Source organism: Cavia porcellus, unplaced genomic scaffold (assembly GCF_034190915.1).
Source record: "Cavia porcellus strain 051 isolate PalLab524CR breed Dunkin Hartley unplaced genomic scaffold, mCavPor4.1 scaffold_1, whole genome shotgun sequence".
NCBI classification, from domain to species: domain Eukaryota; kingdom Metazoa; phylum Chordata; class Mammalia; order Rodentia; family Caviidae; genus Cavia; species Cavia porcellus.
The window spans coordinates 193,099,613-193,117,365 of NW_026947484.1; the positions used below are offsets into that span (position 1 = coordinate 193,099,613).

The 17,753-nt window shown below is 41.9% G+C and overlaps 1 protein-coding gene and 1 non-coding gene across 9 annotated transcripts in view; one reads left to right on the plus strand and one right to left on the minus strand.

The window, feature by feature from the left end:
* Positions 1–17,753, minus strand: part of Unc13b (unc-13 homolog B) — a 192,465-nt gene that overhangs the window by 148,704 nt on the left and 26,008 nt on the right. The window lies entirely within an intron of this gene.
* On the plus strand, positions 3,698–3,804 carry LOC111757089 (U6 spliceosomal RNA). Its single transcript, XR_002791474.1, has one exon. It is a non-coding gene; the product is annotated as a U6 spliceosomal RNA (small nuclear RNA).

Sequence of the window (17,753 nt, forward strand, 5' to 3'; positions counted from 1 at the left end):
TGCCAGGAATGGTGGCACATGCCTGCAACCCCAGCACTTGGAAGACTGAGGCAGGAGGACAGCTGTATGTTGAAAGCCAGCCTGGGCTCTATACAGTGAGGTCAAGGCCAGCCTTAACTGTATACTGAGACTTTGTCTCACAAAAAAAAAAAAAAAAAAGAAAGAAAAAAACAAAAAGATTCTATCCTCTTTTTGTTGTTGTTGTTGTTTGGATTTTGCTTTGTTCTTTGAAACAAAGTTTCACAGGCTGGCCTTGAACTCACTCTGTAGCCTGGGATAGCCCTGAACTCATGGAGATATTCCTACTTCAGTTTCTGGAATACTGGCGTTACCGGCATGTAACACCAGGCTTGGCAGAATTCTACCCTCTTTCATGATGGTATGTTACAAAAATACATATAAAAAATAACTCTCAGATTCCATATCTGGCAAAGAACCATACCTTTCTTCCCTCCTAGATCTTGGGACATAGCATTAAAAGCTTGCCTATATTTTATCCATATTTTGTAGTGTTCTGTACAAAGGTCTGGGTTTTGTTTTTGTTTTGTGGTGTTTGTATGGGGTAGGGGAGGGGTGTCCTGGTCCTGGGGACTGGACCAAGGGCCTTCACCCTGAGCTACATCCCAGCTCTTCTTATGTTTTATTTTGAGAGGGTCTCACCAAGTCACTAACTACCCAGGCTGGGCTCAAATTTGTGATTATCCTGCTTGATCTTCCACAGTGCAGGGATTACAGGCAGGCACCAACACATCTGTCTTCAGTCTTTATTCAGATTGCCCAAAATATATATTACATGCTAAGTACGCTAGGCAACAATGGAAACCAACTTTTAAAATGGGTCACCGAGAGTCTATAAGTAAACAGTTGTTAAAATAGAAAATTTCAACATAGAATCTACAACAGATATAAATACAAGACATTCCTTTGAGTGGTAATAGGATTACAGGAATGACAGTGAGAACTGTGAAAAAAATGACTACAGTCAACACTTTTAAAACCGTACTAGCTGCCATTTAATACCTTAAATGCTTGTGGTAACCCCACAGAAACATACAGATAAGGAGACTGGGTTTCAGATTTAAGGCATTTGCTCAAATGCAGCACCAGTAATAGCTGGCACTCAAATTCAGGTCATGGGACTATGAGGCCTACTCATACCCTTAATCCCAGGGGAAAGCCACCCCTGTGGTTTACAGGGGCACGAATGTCCTGCTAGCTTGTCTCCCTACGAGCTTCCCCCATTGTGAGTGGAGGAAGCTTGAAAATTTAGGAATCTCTTCGCTTCTTCCCTCAGACCTACAGATGTGTTCAGTAGATGGCTCCATTATGTGTCCTGCTGGCAGGCTACAGGCTTCCTACAAGAAGCTCTGAGCGAGTGGGACGGGTACACAAATCCTACGACAGTGTCCTACTGGACATGGGTTCTTTTTTTTTGTGTGCCAGGGATGGAACTCACAACCTCGCGTTTGCCAAGCAGGCACTTATGCCGCTGAGCTAAACCCCTGGCTGTGTTCTTAAAAAAAAATCCTTGTTTCCTTGTTTTAAAGTTTTCTGTCTGCTGCTGATGAGCTTTTCCATGTATATTTCTTTCTTTGGTTGTATTGGTTTTTTTTTTTTTTTTTTGGGGGGGGGACAAGTGAGAGCAAGCAAAAATATTTCATAATAGACTTTCTTCTTATTTAGAAGGTTAGTTGTCTGAATTTAGGAATGAGTTAGATTCTAAAAATGAGAGATACATACTAAAAAGACCCTGGAAGCTCTGGATAGGCAAGTGACATGGTCTGACTTCCATTTTTAGAAGACATCTCTGACTCTGCTTAGAATGTATATCTTAGTGCAGCACAAATGGGAGAGGATGCACTGAAAAGCTATTCAAGTGGTCCAAAAAAGAGATGGTGGTGAGTTACACCGACGTAGTGAGAATGATGAAAAAGATTTGAGAAAATAAAATGCGAAGTATCAAGAGTTTCTGAAGTCTAGGCACAACCAGTGAACACTAGCAATCTCTAATATACAGATGTTTTTACACTTTAGATTCATTCCTTCAATATCCTTAGCGTATCTGCTGTAGTCAAGTGTTTACAAGGAAAAGGAATTAATACAGGACACATAATTTATAGAATTATTTTATACTAGTTACCCAAAAAGTCAAATGCAAAAGAGTATGGGAGATCTGTTCAAGCACTCGAGACCCAAAGAATGCATCTGAGGTTCTGAACCCCCAGAGCAATGTCCCACATGAGTCCAGCTGAAGACCTAGAGCCCATAGCAGTGTCCTCCATGAGTCCAGCGGGAGGCCTAGAGCCCATGACAATGTCTCATGCAAGTCTGTATCAAGGATCTGCACTGGGGAGGCTCAAAGGTCAGTGGTGGAAGCTAGAAAGTCTGTGCGAGTAGAGTGAAGGATCTGTGCCAGCAGGCTGAAGGCTCTGCAGCGGAGCCAGGAAGTGATGCTCAAGGTAAAGACCAGAGCTCCCCGCAGAAGAACCACAGCCATCCTCGGCAACAGCGAGGTCCCGAGCTCCTCTGGTGAGAACAGCTGAGTTCGTATCAGGAAAGCCAGAGCGACAAGCTTCTCCAAGAGCATCACCAGCACACTATATGCCCCTCCAGTTCTCTTTTTATGCTGTTGGCAACAGTCCTAAAGTGGGCCTTCCACACCCAGCACCCACTGATTCAGTTCAGCGGGGAGTTCCAAGTTGCCCATTAGTTAATCCATGACTACCCATGGTCAGGCAAGGTGTCACACAATACAGAGAAATAAGGGGACTTTTTCTGCATTCATGGACCTCACAGTCTAGCAGATAAAAGGCTGCACTAGACAATGTACTACTAATGTCCCAGATTCTCTTTGATTCTATAATTGTCAGAGCCAAAAGGCAACTCTGTTGTCATAACAAAACATTCTTTCTCCCAGTTATACTTTAAGTAAGTATCCCTCAGTCATGTGGTGAGGGTGTAACCAAACAGCAATTAATCCACTGATGAGTTTATATCTAAACAAGCTGTTATTAAGAGGTTGGGCCTATTTGGAGGAAGCAGGTCATTAAAGGTATAGCTGAAAGTGTGTATCTTGTCCCGGGTCCCTTCTTCTCCTCTCTCTCCCTCTTTCTTCTGTCTTTTTTTTTGCCCATTTTTTTTCCCTTAGTACTGGGCACTGAACCCAGGGTCTTTGCACTGAACTACATCCTCAACTCTTGTGAGACAGGATCCCCCTATGTCACACAGGCTAGCCTCCAATTTGCAATCCTCATGCCTTAGTCTCTTAAAAGTGCTGGGATTACAAGTGTGTGTTTTTATGGCATGACTTTGTGTGTATGTGTATGGTACTTGGGATCAAAGCCAGGGTCTAACCAGTGGTGGCAAACATGGCATGTGTGCACATCCAGGTGTTTACTAGCACTGGAAGCTCTAAAAGGTTCACTATCACTGATCTGACCCGTGCTAGACCAGTACTCTGCCACCAGCCTACATTCCTGGAAGTGCATCATGTACTTCTGCAAGACAACCAACTTGTTTTCAATATATTGTTACGGTTTGAACTATGTCCCCCTAAAATTTATATGTTGAAGTTCTGACTCCCTGTACCTTAGAACACGACATTTGGAAATAGTCTTTACAGATGTAGACAGTTAAAATGAGTCGCTGGGATGGGCATTAGTCCAAGATGACTAGTCTCCTAAAAAGAAGATATTGAGTGCTCGCTTCAGCAGCACATATACTAAAACTGGAATGATACAGAGAGGATTAGCATAGCCCCTGTGCAAGGATGACATGCAAATTCTTGAAGCGTTCTATATTTTTAAAATTAAAAAAAACACACACACATACAAAGAAAAAATTGAGATACAGACACAGCACACAAGAAAACTACCATGTTTTGGTTTTGATATTTTGTAATATTGGGTACTGAGCCAATACTGGGCCTTTGCATTGAGCCACATCCACAGCCCTTTTTTCAGTTTTTAGGATAGTGTTTCGATAAGTGACAAATTGCCCAGGCTGGCCTGAACTTGGGATCCTCAGCCTCCCAGAGTTACCAGTGTGCACCCCTGTGCCTGGCAGGAGACCACTATGTGAAGATAATGACAGAGATTTTCACAAGCCAAACAACACCAAAAACACCAGGAAACCAGCAAAAGCCTGCAAATGTGTGAAATAAATTCTAACAGCCCTGAAAAGGGACCAGCTCTGCAGACTTTTTGATCTTGGACTTTGAGCCTCCAGAATTTAAAGACAAAAACTTTCTGTTATTCAACCCACTCAGTGTGTAGTTCTTTGTTATTGTTATAGCAGATGTCCCCAGAAGCCTCACATTTGGGGGTAAGGCCTGGTTGGAAAGGATGGGTCACTGGGCGTAACGTTTCAGCACGTACTCTCACACCCTGCCCAGGCCTTCCTGCGCCTGGCTGCCTCGCACAGCTTCCCTCCACCATCAGTGCTGCCATGCCACTTCTGCACTGCAGCTTGCCAACCACGAACCGAATCCACTGAAACTGAGCCAAATCAAACTTTTCCTTTAAGTGCAGATGTCAGGTATTTGTCCCAGCAATAAGAAAAGGACAAATACATAACCCTAGAAAACTACTACAATTATAAATAATCTTTGATTACAGTAAACATGTATCTAAAAAATACTTTTAGGATCTGGGTACAGGGCATGCACTTGTAACCCTGATAGGATGATCTCAAGTTCATGACCAGACTAGGCAATTTAGCAAGATGCTGTCTTGAAATAAATTTTAAAAGGAGTGGGATTGAATCAGTAATACAGTGCTTGCTTGCCTAGCATACACAAAGCCCCAGGTTCAATCTCCAGTACCACTTAAAAATTGTTTTAAATTACTTTTGGGGGCCAGGGTGTAATTCAACGATAAAGCACTTGCTTTCGCACGTAAGATGTCCTGGGTTCACTCCAGCACTTTGAAAAAGTAAATTACTTGAGATCATACTTTTAAGTGAAATAAATCAGATACATGTTTAAATATTACACAGATTCTCTTGTACAAGAAGGTAAAAACATAAGTAAGAATCAAAATGGATGACAGATCCTGGAAAGTAGGAAGAAAATGTTCAAATGGGAAGGAGAATGAGGGAGGGGAAAAGGAGAAGGCAAAAGAAAAAGAGAATAGAAGGAAAAAAGGGAGAGGGCAACAGGAGAACAAGAATCAAGTACATTATGTAGAGGTATAAATTCCCTATGATGAATGTGACATTACGTATATTAAAAGAATACTACCAATAAAAGTCAGAATCAAAGAAAATGATTCCTCAATTATTTCTTTATAACTTTTTTTCCAATCCTAATTCTTTTACATGTTTAGACTTTTAATAGTTACTGCTTTGTATTTCCTCATTTTCATTTCACTGCACTGTCTGGAAACAATGAGCAATTTGAAGACAAATCCATTTATTTCACTGAGGTGTGAAAACAGGAAGTCTTCATCACTCACACTAAAGGCTATAGAAGAAGTACTTTCTTGAGCTTGGGATACAGTCCAGTCAGTAACAGAACACCTACTTAGCATGTGTGAGGCCCTGAGTTTTGCCCAGGTAGCACATACACACAAAAGATAATGAAATAAACAGCCTCAGGGTCTTTCAAGGTGAATCACAAAACATGTACTGACTCATTCTAGAACTGCCATAGATAAATAATATGCATAGAGAGACAGGAAAAAAAAGACAATGTCTAGTAGAAACCTTGGGTCCACATTTTAGAATCAGGCACTAATTCTAATTTTTTTTTTTTTTTGGTCTTTTTGAGACAGGGTCTCGCTATGCAATTCAGGCTGGCCTTGGGCTCACTTTGTTAGCCCAGGCTCGTTGCAAACTTGCAAAGACTCTCCTAATTGAGAGGCTGAGCCTCCTAGGTGCTGGGATTACAGGAGTGTGACACTATGCCTGGCTAATTCTACTTTCTATATTTTAATTTATGCCTATGACGAACTACATTTCATCTTTCTGGGAAGCCTTGAACATCACCTAAGTAGGTTAAGCCCTACTTCTTAGAAAAATTTTCTCTGAGCCCAAGAATAATGTGCTATTTCTGGTTATTCTGTGGCATGAATTGTACATTCAACTTTCGAAAGAAATGTCATCAAATATTTAAAATACACAGAAAAGAAAGAAAATCACCAACCATGCATCTAAGAACTAATCCCATCAGGTCAACATTGTGACATATTTGTTTCAAATGATTTTTTCAGATCATTTTGCAGTTTAATAACACAACTGAAATCCCTACTTAGTCCCATTTCTTCCCTCCATTCATTATCCACAGTACTCCCATCCAAGTTATTTTTATGCTGTACATTTGCAGCTGTAGACAATACATACAATATACTACTACATGTATTTCACATGTTTATAAAGATTACATATGTGGTACACCAAGTCTGTCTTCAACTGACTTTCCTATTCGGGTTTGAGATTTACTATTGGTAGAAGCTACCTTTACATGTAGTAACAGTTGGTTTCTGCTATGGGACTTCACATTCCATTACAAACAATGCTGCAATGAATACACAAAGGAATGTCTTGTCAGGCAGCAGCACAAGAATTTGAACTGCTGGATGATATGGTATTCACATCTTCAACTTTACTAGATATTGCCAAATTTCATTCCACATAAATTTATACAGTTATCTACTGTGTATTAATTCTCAAAATAATGCTTTTCCAAAAAATTATGTATCAAGTAACTAAGTAAGAGTTTTTCTGCCAGATGTAGTGAGTGATTCATGTCTGCAATCCCAGCACTGCGGAGGCTGAGGCAGGACAATTGCCACAAATTCAAGGTCAGCATGAACTACACAGTGAGATCCTATCACTACTACTACTACTAATAATAATAATAATAGTTTTCCATACTCAACAATAATTTAAGGAAGTAAGCCAGCTTTTATTTTATAGTTCTAGGAATAAAGATAAAATCTGTATAAAAAAATTAAATCCAGCAGTCAGTAATAATAGTAATAATTCATCCAAGAACCAACAAAACGTATTGCATATTAAGGCTTTCTCCAACCAAAAGACAAAAACAAGTACATTAAACCTCAACTAATCAAGTCAATGACTAGTTCTAAAGTAAACACAGGTCCAGGTTATAACTGAGCAAATACAAGTGCTCAAATATATCTGTCTTTTTTTTTTTCTTTCTGTCCTTCTGAGACAGGGTCTCACTACACTACAGTTCAGGTTGGCCTGGAACTCACTTTGTAACACAGGCCTTGAACTTGCAGCAATCCTCCTTCCTCAACCTTCTAAGTGCTGGAATTACAGGTATGTGCCACCACACCTGGCTCAAATATATCTTTTAAAAATTTTCTAAACAAATAAACCTCAGTTAAAGTAGAGTTTACATTAATATAGAACCAAGTTTCTATGATTACTATTTATCAGAAATAATTCAAGTTACATTATACATAGACAACAAGGTCACTATTCATCTGTCTACCTACTACCTAAATTAGGCAGCTGAGTCTTATACACCAGAGTAAAGTGTAGAGAAAATTAGGACATTATCCATTTGCTCAACTCGATGTTTTAACTTCAAGATCTCTCACCTTGCCCATAAATCATTAAAATACTCCTTGAGAGGAGGGATGTATACTGGGGATTAAACATATGCTACATCTCCAGTCCTTCAACTTTATTTTGAGACAAGGGTTTGCTAAATTGCCTAGACTGGCCTTGAACTTGGAATCCCCCTCCTCAGCCTACTGAATAAACTAGGATTTCAAGCATGCATCACCACACTCACCTACGTTTATGTGTTTATTTATTTGGCACTAGGGATTGAACTCAGGACCTTACACTTACCAAGCAAGTCCCTAAACCAATGAGCTAAATACACAGCCCTACTCAGCTACATTTAAAAAACAAATTTTAAGAGGTAGGGTCTCAGCCACCTGTGGAGGTACCTGCCTGTAACCCCAGCACTCTAGGAAGCTGAGGCAGTAGGATTGCAAATTCAAGACAATTTAGGCCATTCCAAGACTTAGCAAAACATGGTCTCAAATTAAAACAATAACTAGACACACTGGCACATGCTTGTAATCTCAGCACTCAGGAAGCTGAAGCAGAAGGATCACTGTGAGTCAAGGTCAGTCTAGGATACATAGTATGTTCAAGGCCAGCCTGAACTATATACAAGACCCTGTCTCAAAAAACTAAGTAAGTAAAATTAAAAAGTAAAAAAGGGGGCTGGGCATGGTAGCACACACCCATAATTCCAGCCCTATGTAGTTCAGGCTAGTCTTGAACTACACAGTGAGACCCTGTCCAGAAAAAAAGTTTTTTAAAGTTTTTTTTAATTTTTAAAAAAGGAGTCTCGCTTTGTTGCCAGGAGGATCCCAAACTTCTGAATAAATACTCCTTGTGCCTCAGTTTACTGAGTAGGTGGGGCTACTATGTGTACCCCTGCCTATTTATTAGTCTTTATTAAAATGTATTAGTCAGATTTGACAAATGCATATCTGTAATCCCAGCCATCCTGGGAAGGTGAAGCAGCAAGAGCTCAACTTTGGGGGCTGGGGATTTAGCTCAGCGGCATAAGTGCCTTGCAAGCAGGTAGTCGTGAGTTCGACCCCTGGTACCGATAAAAAGGAAAAAGACAAAAAAAAGAGCTCAACTTTGAGCCCAATCTGGGCAACTTAGCAAGATCTCTCTCAAAATAAAAATTAAAAATGCTAGAGATATAGCTCAGTGTGAGGAAAGGTCTAGGTTCAATCTCTAGTACCACAGAATTCATGTTGTGGAGCCCAAGAAGTACCACCTCCTCCTAAAATACTAAGCTCCCATCCCTGGGGGAGTCCCCTGGTTTTGTAGGTAAGGCCTGCTATTTGCCAGAAGGTGGAAGTGGAGTGCCCCTAACCCAAGGAAGAAGCTCAGGGGCACTGCCCACTTCTACCATTGCACAACTTAAATGACCTATGCAGCCAGGGAGTTAAGGGAGCTGGCAAAACCAGTGAATCAAAAGATGTGTGAGGCTGGGGATTTAGCTCAGTGGCACAAGTGCCTACCTGGCAAGCATGAGGTAATGAGTTCAATCCCTGGTACCAAAAAAAAAAAGTGCGTGAAACAGTGCCCACATAGCTCCTTCAGCTTGGAAGGAAAAGGCTGATAACAAGCAGTTAGGCCCACAAGAGATGTTCCAAACAGCTGGCACAGCCAGCACCCCACTCTGTGATGGGCCCTGCAGGATGGGCAAAGCACAGCCTCAGAGACAAGTAACAGATATGGAAAAACTGGCCCATGACTACTGTCCACTTGGTTTGAGAGAATCCAGATGACTTGCTAGATCAAGTTACAAAACCAACAACCTACGTAGACTTAGCATCTGTGCTACAAGAAATGGACATGTGCCAAATAATAAAGTATTGTAGCCCTGCTTACGGCACACATGAAGAACTTGATCTTGGCAAGCCAGCTGGCACATTCAGAACTGTGGCAGCCCTCCTAGCCCCTTTCACAGATTGCCCAGTGTATGATGCCTGGCTGGAGGATGTGGAAGTAAAGCCCCAAGATAGGGCGAGACCTGTAAAAACTATATTGCCAAAAGAAAAAAAGCAAGTGGCCCCTAGCTGAGCAGGGCTAATTCCCCCATGGATAGGCTATGGGACGGCTGGTCAGTCCATCCAGATTTGGATGGACCCGCTGGCTGCCAGCTTAGCTGCAGATAAGACAGACAGGTAGCCCTTAGACACATTACTGCCTCTGTGGCAGCAGTTGTGCCCCTGAGCAGCAGTACCAGCTGATGGGTCAGAAAGTGAAACAGAAAGACATGACACTGGCACCCTTTTATCCAGATTAGGAAGCAGGCTGAGGTACCCAGTTAATTGGGATCCCAGGAGGCCAGAAGCCATATGTAGAACTATTTACTGTTCCCAAAAGAACGTATGGTGTACACTAGCATTTGTGGACATCAAAGCAGAATTGACGCAAATATATGGCAACACAGACCACTTTTCAGGACCTACTACGTGTGTAGAAGGGTATAGGTAACTGTATTATGGTCCAGAGAACCCTGGTGACATTGAGTATCAGGTGCTTGGCTCCACGTCCTTCTGATGTCTACACGTTCCCAGTTGCTGAACATACTGACTAGTACTTGGTTCAACATCACACATCAAGTATTATGCTTGAGGGGGTGGGGATTTAGCTCAGCGGCATAAGCGCCTGCCTTGTAAGCAGGCAGTCGTGAGTTCGATCCCTGGTACTGATAAAAACGAAAAAGACAAAAAAAAAAAAAGAAGTATGCTTGAGAATTCACGTAGTAAAAATTATAATCCAAGGAAATTCATACCATGTGAACCATTGGCTCTCTCACAGACTACAAGGTAGCAGCTACCTGAGGGCCAGGAGGAAATAGGGCAAACTACTTTGAAATTGGAAGAGACAGGGGTGTGTTGTAGTCAGGGTTTGTAAAGGAAACAATTTAAAACAGGACACATAATTTATAAGATTATTTTATAATAGTTACCCAAAGAGTCAAATACAAAAAGAGTACAGGAAATCTGTCCACACACTAATGACCCAAAGAACTAGCTTAGTTCCTGGATCCTACAGCACTGTCCTGCATGAGTCCAGCTGAAGACCTAGAGCTCATAACAATGCCCCACATGAGTCCAACTGGAGGCCGAGAACCCATGTCAATGTCTCATGCAAGTCTATATCAAGGATCTGCACTGGGGAGGCCCAAAGGTCAGTGGTGGAAGCTAGAAAGTCTGTGCAAGTAGAAAGAAGGATCTGTGCCAGCAGGCTGAGGGATCTGCACTGGAGCCAGGAAGCAATGCTCAAAGTAAGGACCAGAGCTCCCCTGAAAAGTACCATGCCCATCCTCAGCAACATCAAGGGCCTGAGTTCCTCTAATGATGAGAAAACTGAGTTCATATCAGGAAACTTTCTCCAGGAGATTCAATAGCACACCATCTTTCCCTCTGCATCCAGGAAACAATGCTCAAAGTAAGGGACAAAGCTCCCCCAAAGCGAACTGCAGCCATTCTCAGTGACAACGAGGTCCTGAGCTCCTCTGATGATGAGAACACTGAGTTCATGTCAGGAAGCCAGCATGACGAGCTCCTCCACGAGAACCAAGAGCACTACCTCCTTCTCTTCAGATCTCCTTTTTATGTTGTTGGCAACAACCCTCAGGTCGGAGCCGGGGATACAGCTCAGCGGCACAGAGCCTGCCTGGCAAGCGGAAGTTTGATTCCTGCTACAAAAAAAAATCATCAGGCAGGTTCTCCACACCCAGCACCATACTGATTCAGTTCACCTGGGTGTTACAAATTGACCACCAGTTGTCAGTCCATCACAGGGTGATATACCCTGCATATAGCACATTCAACTCCCCAGCATGGCCTACACAGAGGCCAAGTGGGAGGTGGGAAATGACTGTGGAGAATATGACCCTCCATTGCATGTAGTGGCGCCTAATATTGCAGATTTGATGGCTAGTCTCACCCTGATGCTGGGTCATACCACTACAGAGTCTGAGGAAGCTTTGCTGGCCTGGCAGTAGGCAGTTAATCAAACCTAAGTCTAGAAACCTAGCTTGCCTGTCATATTTTTGGCTGTTATCTGGTCAGGGAAGACAAAAGTAATTTCAGATGCCATTATTGATCAAATCCAGGTATACCCCAGGTCCCCAACAGCATGCCAACTGCAGGCATATCATGGGCTTACTGGGCTTTGCAGATGTTCATACCACACCTAGCTATCCTGCTGTGCCTTTTATACCAGATGACCCAAAAGGGTGCAACATGGAACCAGACAGATGCAGCAGAGGCTGCTTTTCAGGACTCAAAGAGGGCAGCAGCACAGGTGGAGGACCTCTGGGTCATTGACCCTACCCTACCATTTACCCTAACAGTAGAAGGTAGATGATGTTGTGTTTGGGGGGGGGGGGTCTATGGCAAAAGCAAGGAAAGCAGAAGCACTCTACTGGACTCTGGTCATAGTTGTGGAAAGGAGTCAAAAGCCAGTATTCCCTCATCAAGCAACAGCAATGGTCCTTGTTGCTGAGGGGATCACAGGGCTGAGTCAGTACATGGACTTCCCATGCCAGGAGAAGAGTGCCCCAGGCCTCCATACTGGGGGACGTCCTGGCAGCAGCAGCCCTCCCTTTCAGCCAACCCATTGGCAATCAAATGGCAAGTTTTGGGACCAGTGATGTCACCAGTGACACAGCACAGAAGATGAACTACAGGTCATGACATCTAGCCCCTATGCAGAAGGGAAGGCACTGTCTCTGGGGCACACATGTACACCAACAATCACATTGTTGGATATGTACCAGCGCAGCCAAAGGCCTGCCATGGAGGATCAGGCTGGTGTCCCTGCTCAACTGGACCGACTGGTAGCAACAAAACCAGACAGTTCTGTCTGGTATCAGCAACACCAAGCTGCCAAAGCAATGATCCGGAAGTGCATGACCACCCCACAGTACTAGAGCCTGTTACGTAGAGTGGCTGGGGGTATGTGACGGGAAGCCAAGTTACCACTACTGGATATAGCCCTGCTTTGGATTCAGCAGTTAAATAGAGGGCAGACATCATGTAACCTATGTAACAACACTATTATCTTATTTTATTTTACTTTTTATTTCATTTTATTTTATGGCAGCATCTCTCTGTGTAGCCCAGACTGGCCTTGAACTGGCAGCAATCCTCCTGCCTCAGATTATCAAGTACAGGGATAGACAGGCATGTGCCATAACACCCAACTGCCTTTCTCAGTTCCCATGAAAACAGCTCATATTTCAGTAAATTTTGACTAATTCCCAGTGTATCTTATGTCTTAAGTCAGAATTTCTCAATTGTTTCTAGATACTAAACTTTTCAAAACAATTACATCCACTAATGCACTATTTTTTTAAACTGCAGAGTACTTTTATATTGCTGTCAATTTCCCCTTCATTATACCCAGTGAGACAGTCACAGGTATTGTATTACCACAGAAAAGGATTCTAAAAGACTTATATGTAAATAAAATTTAATCACTACCTCATGAGAACTAAGAGTTCTCTTAAATCCAAATTCATGAGTTTTCTACTATACTTCCTCCTAAGAACAAAGAGAATTTAATTTATGAATGCTAGGGAGCCGGTCTATAAAACACCTATTTCCATATATCCTAAGCAAGCAGCACAGCTATAGTGAGACCCTGATTCACACTCTAGTGCATAAAATCATCTTCCCCTAAACGTTCTGTTTTGTTGCTCTGTTGTTTTTATTTGAGGCATTAGGGATTAAACTGGCACTGTAGCACTGCCCTCCATCCCCAGGCTCTTTTTGCTTACTGTGAGACAGGGTCTCACTAAACTGCTAAACTGCCCAGACTGGACTCTTAACAATACATAAAATAATGATGCAGCTTATAATCTAGGGTACCTTGTAGCCAATTAAATGAAGTACATGGCCATGACAAGTAGTTGCATATGTTGTCATCACCATCTCTCTGCACAAGAGATGCGCAAAGAACACACCAAAGCTTAACCTCTAATCCTAATCTTCCAAGTCATATTTCCAACCTCAACTAAATTGCCACCACAGAAATTCAACATGCCCAAAACAAAATCATTTCCCCAGAAGCCGCTACTCTGTATTTTCTATTGCAACCTACAACATAATGAAAAACTTGATTCTATATGACTTTCCTACCCCTCACATGGAGTTACTATAATCTATTATATTTTTACCTCCATTTTAGAAATTATCAAACTGTATCGTGCTTAGTTGTGTGAATGACCATCTCCTTTTCTAGGATCTCAATTTCTTCAGGTAAGACCTATTTCTTATATATTTTGCCTCACCATAGTCAAATCCTTAATAAATGTTGACAGAACTAATCATATCTTCTTTATAAGTTGCAAAATACTTAAGTCTCCACAAACGCAGGAAAAAAGGGCCATCCAAGAATAAAAATTATAACTTTCAAAGCATTGCATGATCTCATTTAGCTTAATTCTCATCAACTCTATGATATACACTGAACAGATATTAAAACCTCCATTTTTAAATTATGGATTAATAGAAAAGAGACTTGCTAAACGTTTTCAGTGCTAGGTAGTGAATTGAAGAAAATCTAATCACAAATCTAGTACTTTTAGTTTATATATGTCTATCCTCCTCTCCCTCCTATCAGCCTGATCTCTAACTTTCTATGTTAATTAGCCCACAAGGTCCTCTACTTTGGCACTTTCTACCTCTCTTGCCTCATCTTGACCCATGTTTTTGCTTCCCCCTAGCACACCACCATCTTTGCCTGCTTTTAGCTCTTCTTTCTCACCACAGTCCTTTGCACACACCATTTTCCCTAACTAGAACATTTTTCTGCTTCTCTCACTTGCTTAACTCCTGTCTTCCACATCTCACTCAGTTCAATCTGCATTCATTTGGGAAGGCTCCTTTGACCTGAACAGCAACGGCTCGTAGTAACATGTACTCTCCTTTGTAGTACACACCTCAGATACACTGTTTTTAGGTTGTAATTTTAATTTGTACGTTCTTCTTTGCTTAATATCTACTCCCTCCTTTTCCAAAGAGATTATTTTTCTCTCCATTATGCCCCAACTGCCTAGTATAATTGGTGAAAGAATGAAAATATAAAACTTTTAGTACTATCTTCAAGCGCTCCAGGTTTTTTTGTTTGTTTTTGGTATTGGGGATGGAAACCTGGCCCTTTTTTACATTCCCAGCCATCTTGTTCTGTTTTGCTTTGTCTAAGACAGGGTCTCCCTAAATTGTTAGATTGCTGAGGCTGGCCTCAAACTTGTGATTCTTCTGCTTCAGCCTCCCAGAGTTAAGGGATTACAAGTGCACACCACCACACTTGACTGAATTTACTCTTTCTTTAAACCACCTTCAACCCTTCTCTTCATGACAAAACTTCTGCATGAACACCCTACACTTCGCTCATTTTACCTCTGCACTTCCCCAGTACTCATCAACTGCTGAAATGTGATGCTGTCCTCATATTAATGAAACTGCTCTAGTTTTCAAATCTATGAGCTCAGGGCTGGGGATTTAACTCAGCAGCATAAGCACTTGCCCTGCAAGCAGGCGGTTGTGAGTTCGATCCCCGGTACCGGAAAAAAAGAGAAAGAAAAAAAAATCCATGAGCTCTTTCTTCTTTCTTAAACCTTAATCAGTATCATTCATCTCTATGATATAATCATTCCTTCTTGAAACTATTATGACCTCCAGAACACTGACACAACATTCTACATTTCCTTGCAACTCTAACTGTATCAAGTGTTTCTCTGCCCATTTCTACACTCCAGAATTCTTCAGTTATAGCATTAACCCTTTTTTCTCCTCCCTGATCTTCTATTGGCATTTTTATTCAAGCTAATGACTTTATTGCCAAATATCTACAATTCCCAAATATTTATCTCTAACACAGATTGCTCTACTAAACTGAGGTCTACATTTTCAAATATCATCTGCATATTGGGGATTTAGCTCAGCACTGTAACTGCCTGGTTGGTAAGTACAAGGTCGTGAGTTTGATCCCTAGTACAAACAAACAAACAAAAATATCATCTGCATGAAACTGATACTTTCTATTCAACATTGTGTGTGTGTGTGTGTGTGTGTGTGTGTGTGTGTGTTACTGGGAACTGAACCAGGATCTTCGAATTGAGTTATACCTCCTGCCCTTTTTAAAAGTGTTTTTTTCTGAAACAGGATCTTACAAAGTCACTAGGTAGCCCAGACTGGGTTTGAATTGCAATTCACCTACCTCAGCCTCCTATAGTGCTGAGATTACAGATGTGTGCCACCATGCCTGGCTAATAAATATTTTTAATGGATGTGTGAATTTTTAAAATGTGGAAATTAAGCCAAGGAATGACTGTAATCCCAACACAGAGGGAAGCTGAGACAAGAGGATCGCAGGTTGAAGTCCTGCCAGGGTAACTTAACAAGATTCTGTCTGAAAATGAAAAGTAAATAGGCTGGCGTAGGGATGCAGCTAGATTCAATCCCTGGTAGTGAGAGAAGAAAAAGAAAGAAATCAAAAGAAAAGAAAGGTTCAACAAGGTCAAGTAACACATGTAAGAACACACAACTCATAAGTTGTGTAGAACTAATAAATTTGCAAGCCATTTCTATCAATCCATCTAAAATCAAAGCCTTAAAAATCAATCCTATTTCATGGTGATAAGAACACAGTAAGAATGAAATCTGCAAGGGTTAGCTGGAGAATACGACCAAATAATCAGATTCTGAAGTTTAAAAAGGCAGAGCACTACTCACAGGAGTAACACGCTCTACGATGTGATCACAACATAGATACGGAAGGTGGATACCTCTCTTCTTGACAAGCAAATTTCCTTTATCCTTTTAAGATGAAGACTCCACACATTTGGATCACAACTAGCAGAAATCCTATGAAGTAAACTAGCCCTTTGATTCACCTTTGTCCTACTTTAAATGATAAAAAGCCAATTACTTTCCCAAGGCCCACCCCTCCTTGGTTGCTAGGCACATCCCCCTTACTGACTCCCTCTAACCTCTTCTCAACATCTCTCACAACAGACACTGCAGAAATCAATAAAGCAAACAGCTGCAGGAGAAAATTAAGAACACAGCACAATGCATGGCCTATTGGTCCTCCACAATCCCAAATAAATACTTAAGATCAGAAGTAGCAATAGGAGCATAATCAGATTCTTCTTTCAGAAATCTATGTATTTCTAAGCAGTGAGAACCCTTCTAACATTATGATTCTTAAGGCGAAAAGTTTGGGAGCATACAGGCATACATACATACCCAGAAACTCCGTCCTGTCATATTTTTAGCACACATTTTACCATTGTGGAGTTTACCAGCACCAAAAATGAAGCCTCATAACTATGGGCCTCACATGATCAGTGGTTGTTTTTAGAGATTACAGCTGGAAAAGAACATTTCACTATCGCTGAAGAATAGAGAAATGAAATAAAAGTTTCTTTCTGTAGGAGGAGAGCATGTTTGCTCTGAGCCTGGGCAACTTAGTAAGCCACTATCTCAAAATAAAAATAAAAAGGACTGCAGACATAGTCCTGTGGCACAATGCTTTTGGATTTAATCCCACTACCACACAAATAAAAAATTTAAAAGTTCCTTTATTAAACTGAATTTAAAATGTTAACATATTGGGGATGGGCACATCGGTGCACACCTGTAATTCCAGCAATTTGGAGAGTGAGGCAGGAGGATCGCTGCAAGTTTGAGACCAGCCTAGACTACATGGTGACTTCAAGACCAGCCCGAACTACATAGTGAGATGTTGGGAGCCGCAGCCCCGAGCCCGGTCGCCTCACTTGGCGGACGTGAGGCCTGTAGTAAAGAGTAAAGCCTGAGGTAGATTACCCCTCCCATCGAGCACGTTAGTTTCCTGCTTACCGCGTAAGCAACCCGCTCAACAATATAGTCTGCCTGGCAACTGATGATGTTAGCCAATCAGCTTGCCTTGCTTACTTTAACATGATTGGACACTGTATCCGTATATATACTGGTGCCACCCCTGGGGGGGAAGAAGAAGCCCGGAAGTAGAAGCCCAGAAGGAGCCGCGGGGAGCGGACCAAAGGAGGCTTCGGCTGGGAGCGATCCCAGGGCAGGCTGTACGGAGAAGGAAAATAAAAGAAAAGGTTGTCCACTGCCAGACTTTGTCGTGTGTCCTTCCTGCCGGCCAGGAGCGACATCGACATTTGGAGGCCCGCACGGGGACTGATCACCCCCGAGACGTGACAGCGGACAACG